Here is a 22,695-nt window from a genome sequence, read left to right as displayed (position 1 = left end):
TGACCTAACATCAGTCTCCAAGGCTTGGCCGCCTGTGATGCCTGTTTGAAGAAACAGGACAATTTGCTAAATCTTTTTCATTCAATCAAGAGCATTGCGATTTAGATCTAAAAACTTAGATTTTATGTGCCCGCATGGTTAGAGGTATATTGGCAATATGTTTTCTGATAAATATTAACCTCTGCTGGCTTTAAATGTCTCAGGATAAAATTATTGAGTCATCCTTTAATCACTATAAAACATCAGAGAATTAAGTTGGAATACGTGGGAAGACCTTGGTGAAAAAGGAAATTCTATGAAGTGTAAAGAATTTTTGAGCTAAAATTAGTGAGATTATTAACGTTTGAAAATTATGAACCCAGCAGGAACACTGAAACATTTTCATTTTTAAGATCATTCTATCAGAAATACAAGCTGAAAACCTGCAGAGCTCAGGAACTGTACAATGAGTAGATTTCAAACTTAATGAAGGCATTTATGCCCTAAGAGAATTTTCTCACCTTTTCCTATTGTTTTTTCCCTCCTTGTTAATAAGTGCTAAATTCAAATTTGTTAGAAAAGTAAAGTGTTGCAGAACTGTACACTTCTGTAATAATCTTAAATTGTTTGTGTGATACCAAATGTGTCTCCATATGAGCATGCTTGTGCTAACAATGCAATGTATTCATAATAAAATCATAATTTAAGTTGTGCCTTCAACCACAACAAATAGTTTTCATTTGCTGTTGGCTGTTTTCTGTTTTGTTAAGATTTGACAGTTTCAAGAATCTCTTTGTTTCGAGGAGCCAGTGTTCATATAGGCAATTTTTAGCTGTTTTATAAATGAAGTCAATATAGGGTGTGGATAATGAAAAGTCAGGAAATGGTCTGGGGTCCACGAACCAGTTCTGGAATCCCAATACCTGGACAAAGAGTAGGAAAGAGATTCCCTTCTCCATATAATCTCTTCTTTTTCAATTCCTTAATCTCAAGGAAGGGAGCCAGGATCTCACTTGGGGTACCATGCCTACATATCACCAAGAATTGATTTTGGCATCTGATTTTTAAAATGTCAACAGCTTCCACTCTACTAATTAAGTTTCATGAAATATTATTATAAGCTATCATGGAAATTAGTTTTAATTTTACACACCCCTATGCAATAAGCACACTCTAGTTGATGTTCTTGGTAGACAATCTAAGATCAAACTTGAGCTGTGAATTACCCTGATAATTATTTTATGACATAATAAAATACAATGTAGTTTAAACATTCTTTTTTGAGATGAAATTGAGGGAAATTGAAGTTCCCAACTAACTTGCTTTCTTCACCAGCCTCAATATCAAAAGAGTAAAACAGCACTTGCAACCACCGTAAGTTTGTACGGTCAGTTCAGTAGTTTATGGGCAACTGTTCTTGAATGTTTTGGTTGCTAGGCCATAGCACACTCTTAAAATGAATTGAGGACCCAAAGAGCCTTTGTTTATGTGGTTTATATCTATAAATATTTATCATATTAAAAGTAAAACTAATATGTTTTTTAAAATATTAGCTCATTTAAAAATAACAATGATGAACTACTACCTATTAACCTATTTTTTATATTTTAAAAATAACTATTTTCCTGAAAAAAAGAAATTTGTGGAGAAGAGTGGCATTATTTTAAGTCTGGCTTAATAGAAGACAGCTGGCTTGTCATATCTGCTTTGGTATTCAATCTCTTTCTCTGTGTTGTTTTGGTTGAAGTATTTGAGGAAAATAGGGCCATACACAGATATGTAGTTGAAAAAAGAAGGAGTTTTAATAGCCTTTTTATATTGTGGATAATAATTGTGGCTATTCCTCTTTAATACTACACCAAAATGTGGCAAGCATTAGTGTCTTAAAGACTAGATGAATATCTTTAAATATCATTGACTATCAATGAACATTTTGTTGTCTGTTACATTTAATCCACTAGTCTATCTTGTACTTGAATGAATCTTTTACCCACTTAAGATTTTGTAACATCATGCAGTGGTTATTGGATACTATTGGTTTACTGAACTAGGCAGCTGACATAATTCATAATACAATATCCAAAAATTGCATTCATTAATATCACCACAATATCATCAAAAACAGATCTCCAAAGTATGAGAAAACTGTTAAGGTCACACTGGCAGAGGCAAGTTTCCAGATATTCTAATTTCCACTGAAAAACCAAACATTATCATTGGCAACACATACTACCACTTTTTACCTTGAAGTGACAGACCATTTCTTTCATTTTCAGAGAAAAGTTCTGCCAAATACCCAAGTTTCAGTATCTATAGTTTGTCAGGTGTTCTTTCAAGTAAAGATGGCACTCCACACACAAAGACACACAAAAGTGGCCAACTGAGCTCACAACTCAAACAATCTCCCAAGTGCTTTCCTGAGTCAACCATAATACTTCAGTGAGTATACTTCCCATTCCTTCACACAGAATATTAAAAAGACATGTGCCCATGTGTTATTAATAAACTTTCTGTCTGCTTACACAACAACAAAAAGCATGTGCCCTTTCCACGGGTTGAAAATTAATAAAATTAATCATTTTCACTCATCATCAAGGCCATTTTTAAGTAAAGCTGGCATTCTTACGTTTTTGTTTTGGTTGTTGTAGTTTTGTTTTTTTTGTTTTTTTTACTGTGATCATGTGGCAGTGACTACAATGATTACAAGTGTAGTTTGTTGCCATTGCCTTGATTTGATTTGGCACCAGCAGTTTACTCACCATCTTTTCTGCACCATCAGTACACACGTTAACACAGTGAAAAGGGAAAATTATGTCTTGGCATTATTAAGAAAATAGTTTTGATCTTGGAACTGCCTGAAAAGTTTTGGGAGAGAGGGCAAGTTGCCTGTGTACCGCATTTTGAGAACTACTGAATTAGAAGATGGGTAAGGGTTAAAAAAAAAAATTTGCTTTACTAAAAATCTGTCACAACTCCAGGAAGTAATAACAATAACTCAAGCACAGGTCCAAATGATGGTGGGGGGTATCTTTAGCTACCGTAATGACTAAAATGTATGATGTACTTTGAAATATTTGTCTATAATGATCTAGTATATTAATTTGTAAACAGCATTGGCAATTTAAGAGTCTATGTCTACCAAATTGCAAGTCAAACAGAATGAGAACTTGGTGGCTAAATTGACAACTGCTGTGCATCAAGTTTGGGTGAAGCCATGCAGTTGCACTACTTCTCCAAGAAACGGCTGAACACACATCTCCTATTTTCAGTGCCTTTGGCCCCAGTGGGGAAGGGTAGAGAAGAGAATATGAATCACAGTATTTTGGAATTATAGGTGATTTTAATAAAAGTCATTATTAAATTTTAAAAAGCACTAAGAATGTAACTAGCATCTAGGGAAAACAAAATAGTTTAATAGAAAGCTTATAAAGTAAGAAAAAAATGACATTATTAGTAAAATGGATGAAACTTATAAAATGCTCACATGCAGGCAATCCACATTTCAGCCCACGAATCCATTTTTTTTTAAGCCAACAAAGACAATAAAAGCTAACAATGGCTAGAACTGCAGTTAATCTTTAGAATTCAATTTATGCCTTGGCAGTTTACTCTGTTTTTGGTGAACACAGGTTTTTGAAAGCTTTTTGGCTTCAATTCAGGCAAAAGCAAAACAAGGCTGAAAATGTACAGTATTATGAAACTCTCAGATTCATGCCAAAGACAGCGACTCTCAGCTCATTTGTTTTAAAGGTTGTGCATCTGATTACAAGTGTCTTTAATAAGCTTTTTTTGGGAGCAGAATATTCTGGGTAGGTCTAAAAACAGAAAGGAAATGCATTACTAATGTGTATTGATATTTTAAGAATATTGATATTTCATGACTAGTTTATACAGAAAATACATTGCAAATATTTGCAAGGTGTTTTTAAGTCCTGTTTGGACCGGTTGTTGATCACTTTATTACTGTTTAATAAGCCATTAAAGAAACTACATAACTGCAATATAATTATTTATTAAACCTTTTACAGTGAAATGAGCACTTAGGAAGAGAGAACTGTCTCAGCGTTATCTTAACCAATAATTATAATGTATTTACCATGTGTTTTTTTATGGCATTGATGCATGGTAAATTGTATGTATGGTGATTTCACATTTTATCCATAAGAGTGGTTATTTAATAAATGTGCTAAATTTAATTAGAATATATATAGCCAACAAAACCCATGAACCAACACAAAGCCCACCCCCATGCCACCTGGCCATTTGTTGCTTTGCCTAATTTCAGACCCTATACTCGGGCACATGGTTAGCCAGGATTGGGTGGCACATTCAGTATAAACAAGACCTTTTTCTGGGGAGCTGCTGTGGAGAAAAATCCACACCTGCTGCCATGGGCCCTAAAAGCCCAGGCGAGCCCTATTGTGATTGTGTACACACGTGCACCAGCTGTGTACACATGTGGAGCAACAGGCCTACCGGGTGCGAATTTATTGTACCTCCCAGGGCTCTCGAGGAGCTTCTTGAAGGGATCGTTTGTAGTATTGTACATCTAGGAAGACTGGAAGACTGGTCTAGGTAAATATTCATGTATGTATTTCATAATAGGTGTGGTGTAAACAAATAATTTTAGGATGCTGTACCAGTTTGGATTTATGTCCCCCAGAAAAAGCCATGACCTTTTAATCCAATCTTGTGGGGCAGATGTATTAGCACTGATTAGGTTGGAACCTTTGGATTGGGTTGTTTCCATGGAGATGTGACCCACCCAACTGTAAGTGATAACTCTGATTAGATAATTTCCATGGAGTCGTGGCCCCACCCATTCAGCGAGGGCCTTAATTAGTTTACTGGAGCCCTAAATAAGAGCTCAGACAAAAGGAGCTCGCTGCTGCAGCTTACAGAGACGTTTTGAAGATTGCCATTGAAAGGTAACACTGACATTTTGGAGAACGCCAGCCACTTGCCTCCCTAGCGAACAGAGGTTTTCCAGACACCAATGGCCTTTCTCCAGTGAAGGTACCCTATTGTTGATGCCTTACCTTGGACACTTTATGGCCTTAGGACTGTAACTTTGTAACCAAATAACCCCCCCCTTTATAAAAGCCAATCCATTTCTGATATTTTGCATAAACAGCAGCATTAACAAACTGGAACAGATACCTAGAGAGGAAAGATGAAAAAGTATAGACAAGAGAAACTAGGAGAAGCCCAAAAGCCTTTACAGTGAGTATCTTTAGTATATCCAAAGATTTCAGGGTCCAAGTCACCCTTACAAACCAAGGAAATGCAAGACGATGAATGTAAATAGAGTTAGGAGGGGACAGCGCAACCTGGACTTGACTCTGAGCTCTGCCACTTACCAGTTGTGTGATCTTGGGCAAATTACTTAATCCCCCTGGGCTTTTGTTTTCTCATCTGCAAGATGAGGATATTGATCACACCTACCTCACAGGGTTCTTGCAAGGATGTACTGAAACGATCCATGAAGAGAGCCTAGCACTAAACCTGGTCCATAGTAATCACTCAATAAATGGTGGTAATTGTTGCTGCTTCTTCTAGAAAGTATAATGTATGAATCTTAACTTTTCTTTTTTTTTACTAGAGAAGTTGCGGATTACAGAACAACCATGCTTACATGCATAAAATACAGGATTCCTCCCCCATGCCTCCCTATTAACACCTTGCATTGCTGTGGGACATTTGCTACAATTGATGAAGGCCCGCTTTTATCATTGTACTGTTAACTATAGTCCGTGGTTTAATTTAGGGCTCACTGTGTAGTGCAGTTCTATTGATTTTTTTTTTCTAGTACCATAGTATAACAGCTAAAATTTCTCCTTTTAACCACATTCAAATATATAATTCAGTGCTGTGAATTACAATCACAATGTTGTGCTACCATCACCATCATTCATTACCAAAACTTTCCCATCATTCCAAATAGAAACTCAGTATATTTTAAGTCTTGATGGCTCTTTCCCTACCCCCAACCCAGACCCTGCTAACCTGTATTCTAGAATCTGACTCTATAAATTTATTTATATTAATTATTTTATATCAGTGAGATCATACAATATTTGTCCTTTTGTGTCTGTCTTATTTCACTGAACATGATGTCTTAAGGTTCATTCAAGGTTTGTTGCATGTATCAGAACTTCAGTCCTTTTTACAGCTGAGTAATATTCCATTGAGTGTATATACCACATTTTGTTCATCCATTCATCAATTGATGGATACTTGGGTTGCTTCCATCTTTTGGCAATTGCGAATAATGCCGCTATGAACATCGGTGTGCGAGTATCTGTCGAGTCCCTGCTTTCACTTCTACCAAAGGCAAGTGGAATGAGCTGACAGCTTGGTTCCCAGGGGAGGCCCAGAGGAGCTGGCCTGTGAACACTTGCTAGCTTGTTTGCTCCATTCATTCTGTGGCTTGGAGACAAGTGCCAGTAGAGCACCAAACATATCAGTGGTGAAACTACCCAATGTGGTTCCAAAATCCTTCATCATGATATTGTGGCCAGAGCAGGGGAAAAGGAATACAGTCTAGCACATAATTTCTCAAGGGTTGCCATATTTTGCTATCTCCCTTGGAGCTTTGAAAGAACTGATAAAACAAGAAATTTTATTCAGAAGATCATCAATCCAGGCTGCTAGGGAAAGAATACAATTTTGTCCCTTTGCTCTATGACCCATGTTCCTGAGAGTTGGCATCACTCTGGAGGGCCCTGTCAATCATCTGGAGAGAGAGCTGGCTCATGATCCCAGGCACTTTGGGGAGTCACATATTAATCTATAGGCAGGAATATATGCTTCCCATCTATTTTTTTTTTAATTTTTTATCGTGGAAAATTTTAAACATACCCAAAAGTAAAGAGATTTCTATTGTGAACTCCTCAGAACTCATTACCCAGGATAGCAATTATCAACATTTGACCAATCTTGTTCACCATGCCTCCTGCCTCCCACTTTCTACCCTGCTAGGTTTTTAGAAAGTAAATCCAAGGTATCGTGTCCCTTCATCTGTAATAATATTTCAGTATGTGTCTCTAAGAGATAAGGACTTTTAGAAAATATAATCAATATTATCATTTCACCTGAAAATTAACAAAATTCCTTGATATCAAATACCCAATCAATGTTCAAAATTTCCCAATTGTCACACAAATGCCCTTTTTTCCCAGTTGGTTTGTTTAAATCAAGATACAGACCAAAGCTACACGTTGCATCCGTTGATGTGCTTTTTTCTGCTGCTTTTATTCTCTTGGTACTTATTTGTTGAAGAAACTAAGTCATTTGTCTTGTAAAAGTTCCCATATTCTGGATTTTGCTGATTGCATCCCCATATGATTGTCTCACAAATTCTCTGTCCCCTGAATTATCTGTAAATTGGTAGCTATTTATAGAGTGATGCTGTCAGGAGAACTTTCTGCAATGATGGATGTGTTCCGTATCAGCACAAGTATGGCAGCCACTAGTTATATGTGGCTATTGAGCACTTGAAATGTGGCTAGTTTGCCACATTTAATTTTTAAATTAAATTAAATTAAATTTTAAAAGTCAGTTCTAGAGATTTGATCAGATTCAGGTTCATTTTTTTTTTTTTTTTTGTCCACTCAACATTTTGATAGATATTTCCTCAGGTGAAAGGAGATCTACCACAGCTGTGTGCACTGCCAGTTCCCTGTGATGGTCCTGGGAATGGCACTGAAGTTTGGGGAGCACCTGACCATGAGAGACACTGTACTTAATCATTTGTGTGGGTTACTTCATCTGATGCTCACAGCCCCACTGATTAGTTTCCTATGGCTGCTGTACCAAAGTACCCCACGCCAGGTCACTTAAGACAACAGAAATGTATTGTCTCACCTTTCTTGAGGCTGGAAGTCCAAAATTAAGGTGTCAACAGGACCCCGCTCTTTCTAAACCCCAGAGGGAAGGATCCTTCTTGTTGCTTCTGGCTTCTGGCATTTGCCAGCCTTCCTTGACATTCCAATCTCTGCCTTCTCCACCCCACATGGCCTTCTCCCGGGCTGTGTCTGTCTCTGTGTCCAAACTTCCTCTTCTTATTTGGACACGAGTCACACTGAACTAGGGCTGCCCACATGCCTCACCTTAACTAATCACAACTTCAGAGACCCCACTTCCAAATGAGGTCATGTTCAAGGGACTGGAGTTGAAGAACTGAATGTGTCATTTGGGGGGATGCAGTTCAACCCAAATGCCCTCTTTAAGGCATATATTACAATTTTCTCCCTTTCACAGATTGAGAAACGGAGGTGTGAGAAGTCACGCAGGGTCAGGCAGCTACTAAATCCTGGAGTCAGCATTCAAACCCAGGCCATCTCACTCAAAATCCCGCCCTCTGGGCTGCTACGTTCTACTGCCGGGTTTGATCTGGATTCTCCCTAAATTGTTATATTTTCTGTGGCGTGCCCCATTCTTATTTTATATGAGTCTTATATTCCAGAATATGCACATTTCTTAAAATACTTCTCTGTTTCTCAGTGCATCTACCCATTTTTCCCTGCCTGTAGTTAGACAATTCTGAAATATGTTAATACTAACTCCAATTGTTACCGGCCATCTGTTACATTAAAAAGAAAATCAACTCCTCAAGGTTTCTTTCTATAGGCATAAATGGATTGATTTTATTTTCTTTTCAAGACATTTTGCTTTGTTTGAAATGAGTGAACTTACAATAATGAAAAAAATTAGCTAGTGCTATGTGCCACTGGAGTTGGCTGCTAGACCGATGTCCCCGGTTCAATGTTCTTGGGTGACATGTTGCTTTGCAATCCTAGCATGTGCAAGGGTATGCAAGGCATCAGTAAACAGGTGAGGTTTATGTGTAAAGGCTCACAATCTTATCTTTAGTGATTTGACATTTGTTGTAAAATGCAAAATAGATTAGCATTATCTTTCATCTCTCACTTTTGTTTGTTCAGAAAGCCAAAAATAAACCATAATTTTCACAGGATAAAAATACAGTGGCAATATGGAGTAATGTGGAATAATGGAAAGAGAATGGGCTTTGTGGTTCCTCCAAAACACATTCAAATTCCAGCCCCATCACGTTCTAACTCCGACCTTGGGCAAGTTACTTATTATTCCTGAGCCTCAGTTCTCTCATCTGTAAAATGGAGATAACATACAACCTTGCAATATTTATGTGGCTGAGTCACAGTAAGGGTGTTCACTATAGACCGTCTCTGGAGGTGGAGCAGAATCGTCTGAGTAATCATTCAAATGGAAGAAGAACACTAATGAAGTACATCCAGAACTGGCCCCATCCAAGAAAAGCTGACCTGTCCTTGTAGGTCAACACAGGGTCAGTGGCCCAGCAGTGACAACAACTCAGAGTCATGGACACCTTTACAGCAGGACTGTGGTCCGAGCCTGACAACCAGCACATGTCATTCAGGTGGGGAAGGGGAGGCCAAAGGTGGTCGAATGGAGAGAGAGCATCTAGCTGAGCGTCAATCAAGCCTGAAAGCAGAGTGTGCTCAAGGAAGTCGGATTCCAGTTGCTCCTTTTGTCCCCACATCACCTACCTCCCGTCTTCCTGTCCGGCATAGCCTTGCCAACAGTGCTTATCCAGAGGCATCAGACCCCAGAAACCGCCAGCTCAGCCCTGTCCAATTCCTAACCCCCCTGCACAAGGCTAGTAATACAGCAACAGGTCACACCCACCAGTTGGAATTGGTCTTCCTGCCACCGGCCTGGAATTAAAGTCGGCTGGGTGGGTCCCAGAGGACCAAACCCGCTGCGGCCTGCCCCGAAGGCCTGGGGTCTGCCCAGACCCCGATTTGTCCTCCAGCTCCCCTGCTGGGACTGGACTGCTGCCTTGAGTCTAGTGCAATCGACTAGAACCCTGAAAACCCGCCTGCCTTTGTTAGTCCCTCAACCCGAGGGCTGGACCCCATCCCAAGCCCCCTGCTGGGAGCAAAACCCTCAGCCAACAGGACAGACCACCTCGAAACAGCCCTGCCACCTGTCTGCCTCAAAGGCAGGTGCCAGCTCACAGACTCCGGGGGAGTTGGCACAGCCTGATCAGGTCTTAGGCGCCCGAGGGATAAGCCTAACTGGGTTGGTCCCCTAGCCAGGGTTTCCTCTAATCCTAAATCATTCCCCTTTCTCACCACCTCATTCCAATTTTCCACTCTATGAACATTTTTTTCTCTCTCTCCTCCATCCTTTTTTTTTTCCTTTCATTTTTTTTCTTTTCTTGCCTTCTTTTGTAAACACACTTTGCCTTAAAGAATATTGTAGGTTGCTGGAGAGCAAGACTGTCTTGTTTTTCTTCGGCATCCTGTAAAATGGATGCTTAATAGATACTTGTTATTGACGTTCACTTGCTGACGTCTTCTGGCAGAGCTGGCCATGCCTGGTAGCCAGTGAGGCTTTGGTTCCGGGAGGCAGCTGGTCCCAGTTTATTGTTGTCCCTGCAGAGGCCCGGCTGAGGGGCTGTGGAATGTGCCACCCCGGGAGAGCGAACGGAGCAGGAGGCGGGGTGGGTGGGGGCAACCTGGTCCCTCCTCTTGCTGCCTCAGCCTCCCAGTCTGTCCTCACATGGCCTCATCCGCAGTGTGCACACACACACACACACACACACACACACACACACACACACACGCCACGCTCTCTGTCCCTTTATTGGTGAAGCACTAGCAGGTCAGACCACGTTGTTCTCCTACACAGCCCTCTCCAATCTCAGAGCCCTCTCCAGTCACAGATGGAGGGAGCCAAATGCTCTACCGATTCTAGTAACACTTTTATTTGCAAGCAGCTTTTTGGAAAGGGTGAGCATCACCCATGTGTGGAGAAGCTTTTGTTTCTTGAGCCTGTGGCAGGTGATCCTTGGCTGCCAGGCAAATTTGAAGGGCATGGAAGCGCGGGCAGGGCGTTTTCACTAAACAGTGCGGGGAGGGGGGATGCCATGTCTGACTCTCTAAAGATTTATATCTATTGCCCATATATACTTTTACCACCCACATGGAACACTCCTGGAACCAGGACACAGGACACAGATTGACCTTTCAAAGAAGGATAAGTTCAGTACTTTTAATTCTCCTCCTTCCTGATGAAAGTGTTTTGACCTAAATTAACTTAACTTGTAACCATTTGTGGGGGCAGTGCAGGAAGGGTACATTAATGATTCCAGAAACACAACCTCCTTAAAATGCTGTGCCTTCCACATTTAATTTCCTTGGATTTGGACTCAGAATTCTGAGCTCTCAGCTGAGCCCTGATGGAATGGAATCCAGATATGAGGGGATATTCTCCTCTCGTTTTGAAAGGACTTAAATACCTCATTCTTATTTGCATCTGTGACTGTCACACTCATGTGGGAACAGGAAGTCCTTGGTAGTCAGAAGGTGGCTCATTAGAATCATCCTTCTGCTTGTCCCTACCCCAAACGCTGACTTCTGGCAGGATTCTCCTGACTTTTGAGAGGACACAGTTATTGTACAGAGACGCTGGCATCTCAGAAGGCTCACTGCTGCACATCAAAATGTTTTCCTTGAGACGGTTCCACTCTGACAGACAGAACACTGCTCAGACAGGTCAGGGCTTGGAGAACACATCCAAGGCATTTCCTCAGAATAACAGACATGGTGATTTTTAGAAAAGACTTGAAAGAAACTGGTGAGGATATTTTGTATTTATGTAGGCTCTGTTTACAGAGTAAAGGCATGTTGCTAAACAAATCTGATTCAGCTTCCCAGCCTCTCAGTGAAGAAAGTGTTAAAAGGTTCATGAGCAAAGATTGTCAGGCATCCCTTGGAGACCATATATACACAAGATAGAAGAAAGGAAAGAAAAAATCATTATCTGAGTCATTTAAATAGTTCATTTCCCCAGAAACAGGGTTGTTGCTACTTCCTAAATTATCTACACAATTGCTCTGCTTTTCACTTTATTTTACTCACTTCCATGCAGTCAAACTTCAACCCATTGCCTGAAAATAATCATCCCAATGAAAAACTCTTAGATCTAAACTGGATTTTCTATACCCTTGTACTTCAATGGAAAAGGACTTTTCAGAGATTCTTAGGGAAGAAAGAAGTTTTTTAATTGTATCAACTGCAACATACCTGCAAACAAAATACCTGCATGTAAACATTCCAATCATAAACCTCTTTATTTGGTTATTGACTTACCCTCGGAGAAGCAATTCTTTAGCACCCATTTAATACATCAATACTGCAAACGCTTCTTGAATGTCAGGTACTGTTTTAGTTTGCCTGAGCTGCTATCACACTTGTTTTGGCTTAAACAGGAATTTATTGTCCCACGGTTTTGGAGGCTAGAAGGCTTGCTTCCTCCCGGGGTTGATAGCGTTCTGGTGCTGGCTTCCTGTAATCCTTGGGATTCCTTGGCTTACCTTTCTGCTTCCTGACACACAGCCATGTCCCCTCTCCTTTCTATTCTGGGTTCCCACTGACTTCTTGCTTCTCCCAGTAGCCTTCTCTTAACTTGGCTTTTGGTTTCTTCTTTTTATAAGGCCTCCAAGTAATCCAGATTAAAGCCCACTGTGCTTCAGTTGGCCATACCTTAACTAAAAACAACATCTTTTTTAAAGGTCCTATTTACAATGGGTTCACACCTATAGGCACATGGGTTAAGATTAAGCACATGTCTAATTGGGGTGCATGAGTCAATCTATTGCAGGTGTGATGTTAGACTCTAGGAGGACGTAGGTTAACACTCTGAGGCATTCCTTCTCTCTAGGTGCTCACTACCTGGTAGGGGTACAGGCAGATACCCAGCTCACATCATGCTCGTAAGGAGCTCTACCCCGGCAGCATGACCAAAATTCCCCAGAGGCTCCTTCCTTGTGGATCCCATGAATTCCCAGAATTCCTCTGAATTGCCGCTCTGTGTGAATTAAGAATAGGGTACAGTGCTTATACCAAATGGACTCAAAAGTGCATATTGGCTTGAACACAATAAAACATTTATTTCTTACTCATGCATTAGTCCTATAGGAATGTTCTAGGTTGGCAAGTGGCTCTCCATGGTGATTCTGAAATGAGGATCCTTCCACCTCGTGGCTCCACTTTCCCCAGGACCTTGGAGTCATCGTTTCCTGCTTTCACCTGGTGAGAGAGGAAAGACAGCTTGGAAAGCATGCATCTGCTGCTAAGAAGCCTTGACTTGGAAGTGACAACCACCAGATGCTAAGAAGCCTTGACTTGGAAGTGACAACCACCATTTCCCCTCACATTCCTTTGGTGAGAACTAATATTGTTTCTACCTAGATTCAAACTGGGCTGAGAAATATCGTTCCTAGCTGGGCAGATACTCCCTGCAGCCAGACTTCTGGGGTCAACTAGCCATCTCTGTCATAGCTACCGATTCCCTTGCCCCCTTCCACATCCTTCTCTGACCCCACAGTGCTGCATGGTCCCCACCTTGCCAGGGTGAACTGTGGCCTCACCAAAGGCTAACTCTAGTGTCATAGGTTTAATCCACTTCAGTGAGACCAAAAACATCTTAGACCTGCACCTGTGAGTCCTCACACATGTAATCTAATTTCCACCACCTTAGTTTTTCAACATCTGATGAAAAATTCAAGTCATTGCCCTGAAAATTCAGAGAAATTGCTGTGACTTGAGCAAGGTGAAAAGAGGATTCATTTAAGGCTTCTTGCAGAAATTGTGCAGTGAAGATTTTATCAGGTGGATTGAAGTCAAGCTGAAGGAAACTTCTTAATTTTTAAATCTCAAATTAAAATATCAATGATATTTTCAGGGATCAAAAAGTAAGATTTAAAATATCTGTTTGTCAAACAATAGCCATATTGAGTACCTTCATATAAATCTGTATCTTTGTATCTGTATCTCTACAAACCTATATCGATATGTATCTAGCCATGTCTAGGCATGTCAAGATGCTCAGAGTAATAGACAGTGATTTTTAGAAGACACTCTTAAAAGAGAGGGGTCATAACACTTTGTATTACTGTATGCAACATATATAGGAATAAACACAACAGTAATTTTTGAAAGTAATTGATACACAGCTGCCAGGTTAGCCAAAAAAAAAAAAAAAAAAAAAAATAGTGACAACATCAAGTGCTGGTGAGGATGCGGAAAAACTGGATCATTCATACACTGCTGGTGGAAACATTAAATCCTACAGCCACTCTGGAAAACAGTTTAGCAATTTCTTTTAAAATTAAAGATGAATTTACCATATGACCCAGCATATACCCACCTGGGCATAAATCCCAGAGAAATGAAAACTTATATTCACACAGATACCTATCCACAAATGTTCATAGCTGCTTTATTTGCAATCACTACAAGCTGAAAACTATGCCCATTCCTTCAGTGGGTGAATGATTAAACAATCTGGTACATCCATACTGAATAGAACACTACCCAGCAATAAAATGAACAAACTATTGAAACATGCAACAACTTGGATGAACCTGAAAGGAATTATGATAATGAAAAAAACCAATCTCAAAAGGTTATATGTATGAATGATTCCATTTATAAAACATTTTTGAAATAACAAAATTATAGAGATGGAGAACAGATTAGTGGTTGCCAAGCATTAGGGATGGCTGGGTTGGTGTGCGAGAAAAAGGAAACATGCGGGAACCAAGTTACGTATCTTGATTGTGGTGGTAGTTACAAAAGCTAAACATGATAAAATTGCATAGAAACATATATACAGTTACAAATGAAGGGAGGTGTAACTGAGGAAACCTGAATATGCTCTTGAGATTTTACCACTGTCAATTTCCTGGTATTGAATTTGTACTATTTCTTTGCAACTTCCAGTGAATTTATAATTATTTCTAAATAAAACACTGAAAAAATAAGTCAGGACGGAAAGAGGGCTCTACCAGGATATAAAGTATGAATAGGGTGCATCCAGGTAAACTACTTTTTCATTTTACTTTTTTATTGAGGTAAAGCATACATCCAGTAAAGTCTGTAAAGTTATACTAATTGTAGGTAAACCTCTCTGAATTTCTACATAGAATTATACCCAGCGTGACCACTGGCACGTTAAAAGGTCCCCTCCTACCCCTTTCCAGAGGTAACAGCTACTCTGACTTCTATTACTAATGGTTAGTTTTTCCTGATCTTAAACTTGACATAAGCAGAGCCATAGAGTATGTTCTGGTCTGGGTCTGGTTTCTTTTACTTAACATATTTGAGACTTGTCCATGTAGTTGAATGTAGTAATCGTTCTTTCTTTTTATTACTGAGTAGTATTCCATTGTAAGAATACACCACGATTTATTCGGCCATTCTCCTGTCAATGGACATTTGAGGTTATTTGTCATTGCTTACACTCATTTCTCTTGGACATATACCTGGGAGTGGAAGTGCTAGGTTATAAGATAGGCTTAGCTTTAGCTTTAGCAAATACTGCCAAATGGATTGTCAAGGTGATTGTCCCAATTATACCAGGAGTCTGTGTGTATGTTTCTGAATAGGTAATATATCACATGGCTTCATATCAAAACAATATAAAAAGGTATAAGTGAAAAGTGTTATTCCCCCATCCCCATCTCCTTCCCTCAGATAACCACTTTTATTAGTTCCTTATGTATCCTTCCTGAGTTTCTTTATGTAATCACAAAGAAATATAAATATTTGTTCTTTTTTTCTCCCCCTTCCTTACACAAAACATGGCATACTGTACACACCCTTCTGCACTGGGCTTTTTCCACTAAATGTTTTATTTTGGACATCTTTCTTTATTTCCAGTAGAGATCTTCCTCATTCATTTTTACAGCTCCATATTTTATTTATAATAAAAGATAATATTCAATCAGTCCCTTATTGATGAACACTTGAGTTGTCTCCAGTTATTTGCTAATCCACCCAATGCTGCAATGGATAACCTTTTGCCTACTTCATTTTACATGTGAGCAGGTGTATCTTTAGGTTAAATTCTAGGAAGTGAGATTGCACCAGTAATTTTAATAGATTTTGAAAAATTTCCCTTCAGCATGCACTCCTACCAACAATGTGTGTATTGTTTTCCCAGACCACAGAGCAGATTATCCAACTTCTGGATTTTTGTCAGGTTCTTAAGTGGAAAAAAAAAAAAAAAAAACAGATAGTAGGTTGCATTCTCTCATGGACTTAAGGGTTATTTGTGTTGCCTTTTCTGTGGACCAGTTTTGTTCATTTCCTTTGCACATTTTTCTTTTAGGTTGCCAGTCTTTCTCTTATTGATTTGTAAGACACTTTACATATTAGGAAAATTAGTGCTTCATTTGTGATATAAATTGCTTTTTTCTAACTACAGTTGAATGTATGAGTCTTAATTTCCCCAAGCCAGGTTATAAAGGAGTTTATCCATGCTTTATTCTAGTGTTTTTATGGTTTATTTTGTTTACATTTAATTTTTGCATCATTTGGGTTTATCCTAGTGATTGATATGAGTCTAAATTTATTTTGTCCAGTTGGTTATCCAAGTATCCCAACACTGTTTATTAAAAAGCACATAATTTCCCCCACAATCTTGAGATGTCGCCTTTATCATGTATTAATTCCTATAAAATTATTTCTATATCAGAATTTTCTTTTCTGTTCAATTTTTCTTTCACACTGTTCATGCCTCAGCACTGCACTATTTTAATTCCTGAGTCTTTATGTTTACTATCTCATTGGGCTGGGGCCTTTACTGCTCTTCTTTTTAGGGTTTCTTAGCTCTTATTTTTCCGTATTAACTTTGAAATTAGCTTGCTTACTTCAAAAAAATCATTGTTGGTAATTTTGTTGGGATCAAATTACATTTATAGGATAATTAGAGAATTTATGTCTTTATGACGTTGAGTCTTCATGTTCAAGAAAAGTACATCTTTCCGTTTGTTCATATCTTATTTTGTGTACATCCATATACATTTTTCACATTTCTTGTTGATTTTATTTGTAGGCCTTTGTTGTTAGTGATGTCACTGCCGATGTTCTTTTTGCCAGGGTAAACGGGGGTCATTTCTCCATAATATTCTAATTTTCTGTTTGTATGAAAACTATTGACTTAAGCTATATATGCAAGACAACTGGCCTGAACTCTTCAAAAATGACAGTATCATGAAAGCTATAAAAACAAAAACAAAAGCAAAATAAATGGAAGGGAAAGCCCTAGATTATAAATTCTAGATGAAAAAGGAAAATGAAGTGGCATGACAAATAAATGCAATGTGTTATTCTTGTTTGACTCTATATTTTTAAACAACAAAAAATATTTGGGGGAGGATTGGCGAAATTTGCATATTTGTATATCTAGATGTCAGTACTGAATCAAGGTAAAATTGCTTGGCTGTGATAATGGCCTTGTGGTTACATAGGAGAATGTCCTTGTTCTTAGACAAAACAGATTGAAGTGTTGGGGTAAAGGGTCATGATTCTGCAACTTACTTACAAATGGTTTAGCAACAAATAAAAGTAGGACAAAACTATACATACATACAACTCCTATACACATAACTATGGGAAGAGAGAGAGAATGCAAACATGGAAAATGTTAACAATCAGTGGGTATAGCAAGTTCACTGCATCATTCTTTCAGCATTTTAGTAAGTTTGAACATTTTCAAAATGAGAAGTTGGGGAAGAAGAGAGAAAGAATATTTGCAAAATGCCTGACAGGTAATATGACCTCAACAAATCGTTATTTTGTTGGTGCACACACCCAGGGAGGGCCCGGGATTCTAGATAGAATGCAAAGGGTTTTTGATATCTGCTCAGCATTTCCCACCCCACTGACCTTTGAGCCTGCTCAATCAGTGCTGGTTTTTCCTGCCCTAGATGAAATCCACAGGCCTCAGGGCTTTTCCTAGCCCTCACAGATAATACAAACTCCCCTGGCCATTTCCAGCCTCAAGAATCGTTTCATTTCTGTACTTAAAATGTCCAGATCCACTTACATTACATAATTCATTTAAAGTTAAAGCCTCTCTTCCCACCACACCTCCAGGCTTGGACCAGCTGCTGTCAGGAAGCCTACACGTGGGGAAGAGGTATGGGCAGTCCCTTCTCTTTACCTCCATCTCTAGCTCTTGTAGTCCTCCTCCCCAAGCACTGGACCACCCTGGCTCCGCCAGGATATAAGCAGAGGGAGGGAGGACAGGCAAAGGCAGCCTGTTCTTCCTTGCTCCTCCTCATCTGGCACAGATGTAATCATATGATAATTTCTCCAGCAGTGGCGGATGGTTCAAGGTGACTCTCAAAGGAAGCCTTGGGGGCTGCTCGGAGCCTAGTGGACCTCTCCTGTGGCATCTCTTGGGTGTAGGAGAACTCATGTCCCTCAGCTGGTTGCACACAAACTCTCTTTCTGCTCCTGGACACGTGGCAGAAAACCTCCATCTCTTTCTGCTGAAGTCTCTTTGCATCTCTAGTTGCAATGAACAGGCGGCTCTTTCCAGCATGGTCCAGGGGAAACATTCATGTATGCTTTGCCCCAGCAAACTCAGGGAGGACATTCCATGGCCACTACAGCCACCTCTCTTTGCTTCACTATGAAAGCAGGTGGTTCCAGACAAAACCTCTGTCTTTAGAATCCTCAGATATGTGAAAAAGCAGTGCTCTGTGTCTGCCAGTCTGCAAGTGTTACATATCAAGTTCCCTGTGAGGCCTTTTAGAGCCCCTCCAAAGATGAGAGGGTTGAAAAATAAAGCATGACACCCTTCCCAAGAAACTTACAGTCTAAGAGAAAGAGAAAAACCACAGATCATTTCAGGAGGTATGTTAAAGGCTATCTGAGTTTTGATGAGAGGAGAAAGGAGGGTTTGTTTACCCACAGAGGTCACAGAAGGCTTCATAAGAAGGGTGGTGTTTGAGTTAAGTCTAAAATATGAAGTCAGATGGAAGAAAAGATGGGCAAAAGGAGGAATGTGGCAAAGACCTGGGGGCAGAGGGCAGCACCACCTATTTGTAAAGGGGTAATTTAGTCACAGAAAAAAAGAACAAAAATAGGTAGGGGTCTGATTGAGATGGGCCTGGCAAGCTGTGCTAAGGGATCTGCATTTTATCCTGGAGAAATAGGGAGCCACTGAAAGGTTTTTAAACTGGGGCCTGAAATGATTATATTTGTATTGTGTAAAGATCTTTCTGGCAATAATTTGGAACATGCCTCTGAAGGTATGCCAGACTAGAAACCAGGGATGCTGGGCCTTAGTCCAAGTGAAGAAGGAAGAGTGCTTCAACTCAGGTGTCAGAGAGAAAGGGTGGGTAGGAGGGATGTTAGTAAACAAGACTGGTGAGTCTTAGCTCCCATTTGGGTGTAGGGCTGTGGCATGGCAGGTTCCCGGCTGGTTGGGTGCCGTCCAAGAGACAGGGAGTGAAAGAGAAGGGCCAGTCATATGGACACACCGGCAACCGTGAGAGGAAATGAGAAAGCTCTTGCCCTATGCTCTGTCTTTTCTGTGTAAAAGGCTTTTCAAAATCATGAGCTGGGAGAGAGAGTGGAAGAAGAGGACTCGATGATGTAGAAAGGGATGTAAAGGTGTTGATGGGTGGTGATGAGTGGTGGCAAGTGTGTGACAGAGGGCTAGGAGGGTCTGGCAGCAGCTATGATGAGCATTTGTGGGAGCCGTCCTAGACTCAGAGGCTCTATTCTCCTAAAGTATCTGTGGGCATGTTTCTCTATACTGAATGACTATAAGGAATATATGTTACAAAGGCATCAAAAATCATGCGGCTGACACCAAAACAGAAGAGGATATTCAGCTGAATACTAAGTGGAATATTAGAAAGTTAAGGTGCAAGGCATGGTGGACTCAAAGTGAATTTAATGTGACTGAGTGTCAGGCAAGGCAACTCCAAAGAATAAATCCTGAAAGCACCTGGAGAAGCCATACTTGACAAAATTGGGAAGAAGGAATGGTTTGGGTACCATGATGGAGAGTGTGAAAATCAGAATGAGTGAAAACAAAGCAGAGAGGAGACTCTTATGCAGCTAGAGATCACACTGTTCTTAAAGAAAGCTCTGGGAAAAAAAACATTTGCGATATTGAACCTAATAGTAGAATCCAATTTAGGAAAGAATTCAGTAAGCATTTACAGATGCATATAAGAGACTTGAGTTTTATCTAGAAACGTTCCTTCCTAGATATAGATAAAGATATACCCTAGATAAAGATAAAGATACAGATATAAAGATATACCCTAGATATAGGTATAGGTATAGATATAGATATAGATATAGATGATATAGGTATAGATATAGATATAGGTATAGATATAGATAAAGATATAAAGAGATCCCCATGTCCCTGCATGCCTGTTGCATGCCGAGGTTCTTTGCTTCTGTTTCAAGCTGACTGGGCAGGGGTGGGAAAAGGGAGGGTATGAACAGGGCTTGGGAAGGATCAATAGATTCTAGAAAAGGAGAAGGAAGCCATCTTGGGAAAGGAAAATGACACAAAGAAAGATGACAGAGACCTTGCAAATTATTCTGAATATAAGATTCATTATCCCCTAAAAGTTATGATATTCCTTATGGGATAAAATTAATTAGTTTTGTATATGGATTAGTTCTTTTCTCTCTCTTGTGGGACAGACGTTTTGGTGCTGGTTCGATTTGCTTGGAATGTGCCCCACCCAGCTGTGGGTGGTGACTTTGGTGGGATACTCCCATGGAGGTGTGACCCCACCCATTCAGGGTGGGCCTTGATCAGTGGAGCCATATAAAACATGCTGACTCAAAGAGACGGAACGGAGTGCAGCTGTGAGTGATGTTATTTGAAGAGGAGCAAGCTTGCTAGAGAGGAATGTCCTGTGAGAAGCCATTTTGAAACCAGAACTTTGGAGCAGACGCCAGCCACATGCCTTCCCAGCTAACAGAGGTTTTCCGGACGCCATTTGCCATCCTCCAGTGAAGGTACCTGATTACTGATGTGTTACCCTGGACACTTTATGGCTTTAAGACTGTAACTGTATAGCCAAATAAACCCCCTTTTTATAAAAGCCAATCCATCTCTGGTGTTTTGCATTCCGCAGCATTAGCAAACTAGGACATATGGATTAGTTCTTTTCTCTCTCTAGCACTTCACACATTATTTCCACTAACTGATCAATGGCCAGTTGTTTGGGTCTCGTCTAAACACAGCTTTACTGTGCTGAAAACGGGCCCAAGTGTTTTCTTCAGAGATACTACAGCAAGAGTTTCCCAGTCCTGTCCATGAGCAGGAAAAGGCTGGAGTTGGGGCTGGTGCAGGTGTCAGGGAGTAGGCTTTGTTGAAGTTGAGATCAACCAGGTAAAGAAAGATTCAGAGTTTACTGAGCTCTGTCAGAGAAACCAACACCACTCAGAAGGAAAGTGCTAGAGTCAGAGTGGTCCAGGTTTCAGAAGCAAGTGAAGATCAGAAGTTGAGGGACCCAAGCTGGAAGGGTTAGCAAAGGCCTGCGCACCTGGTGCCAGCAGGAGCCAGCCCTGGTTGGAACAGAACTGGCCTCACATCCTAAACAAAATTTATCAAAAAGTATGAAGCTCCTACAATAAGTCATCCATAAATAGATGTTTACTGAAGGCTTTAACCCAAGGCTTCATTTCCATGTTCTGCTTTCCTGTCCCTTAACCCAGAATGGCGCCTTTGGGAGACATGTCAGAGGCCCTGTATTTCAACTCCCTCGTTAGCAGATGAAGAAACTGATGCTTTTTTATGTGATTGTGTCAGGTGAGAAAGAAGAGTCTCATTTCTTTTTTGTACAAATAAAACTATTTAGGAGAAGGATATGTGGATGGAAAATATAAGATGCCACATTACATATGCAACTCCAGAAGAAGTTAGCTTCTGCTCCTAAACTGAACTTTTGACCTAGGTCAGAGGAAGGAAAGGACTGAAAAAAATAATGTCACTTAAATTTGAAACATTTATTCCACAACATTTCTTTCAGCAAACCCCAGAGCATCTTTATTTGTGCGTGCTCCCTTGTTCTTTCCCCATCCCAATAATGGGACGCAGTTCCTCTCTCTACTTCACAGGGTCACTACAAAACTGGACAATAATTTGGAAAGGGAGCTAAAGATGACCATTCTGATGCGAGCCAGTAAAGAGAGCCCAAGCCGTCAAGGCCTTCCCCAGGCAACTAAGAACCCTTTACTATACAAGGGGTTGTATTCCATTTTGTTGTTGTTGTTGTTAATTGGAGATCCTTTAAAAGAGCAAATGAATTTCAAGGTGATGACACTTGCCGATTCACACCTGAGGGCAGGGGTCCTTTAGAATGGCTCCTGGTAATAGCAGGCCAGCTCTCAACCCAGGTGAGTGTGACAGAAGCCACAGAGAGTGGACAGGTGGACGTCTGCTTTCCGTGAGCATCCATTCACGTCCACACTCAGAATCACTGTCTGTTCCTCCCAAACTGGAGTGGTTGGCAGAGGATGAAGATGAATTTTCAATGGATTGCCATCTTCCGGCTGCCTGAGCTGGATTCTCATAGTTCAAATTTGTTGCCATTTTTCTAGAGTTTCTAAACTGAACTTCATCCCATCTGTCTAGTAGAAACTATTTTATTTTATCATGCAGGTTAGATTCCTATGTCTGTCAGTAAAGGCCTCATTCTCAGGAAGACAATCTGATTGACATATTTCCACACCCATGGAGTTTCAAATGAAGTCAAAGTCCAAGCAAAATGCCATAGTTGCCAAACCACAAGAGCTAAAATCAGTGAAAAACTTCATTGCAATTCTACATGTGGTGGAATCAGAAAGCACCGTGCATGGGCAGGCTTTGTTT

General features: G+C 40.2%; 1 protein-coding gene and 1 long non-coding RNA gene across 4 annotated transcripts in view; one reads left to right on the top strand and one right to left on the bottom strand.

Annotated features, from left to right (window-relative positions):
• Window positions 1-22,695, top strand: part of LOC119507198 — a 308,269-nt gene that overhangs the window by 176,003 nt on the left and 109,571 nt on the right. The window lies entirely within an intron of this gene.
• Window positions 12,365-22,695, bottom strand: part of LOC119507200 — a 43,475-nt gene continuing 33,144 nt past the window's right edge. For both annotated transcript variants that reach the window (XR_005211162.1, XR_005211161.1), the window contains exons 4-5: window positions 12,950-13,079; window positions 12,365-12,858 (exon numbers count right to left, since the gene is read on the bottom strand). This is a non-coding gene — a long non-coding RNA (uncharacterized LOC119507200). The remainder of the gene's footprint in view (window positions 12,859-12,949; window positions 13,080-22,695) is intronic.

The sequence above is a fragment of the Choloepus didactylus genome, chromosome 12 (genome assembly GCF_015220235.1).
Source record: "Choloepus didactylus isolate mChoDid1 chromosome 12, mChoDid1.pri, whole genome shotgun sequence".
Classification (NCBI taxonomy): Eukaryota; Metazoa; Chordata; class Mammalia; order Pilosa; family Megalonychidae; genus Choloepus; species Choloepus didactylus.
Note: the sequence above shows the minus strand (reverse complement) of the source record. Positions and strands in the feature narration are given on the sequence as shown.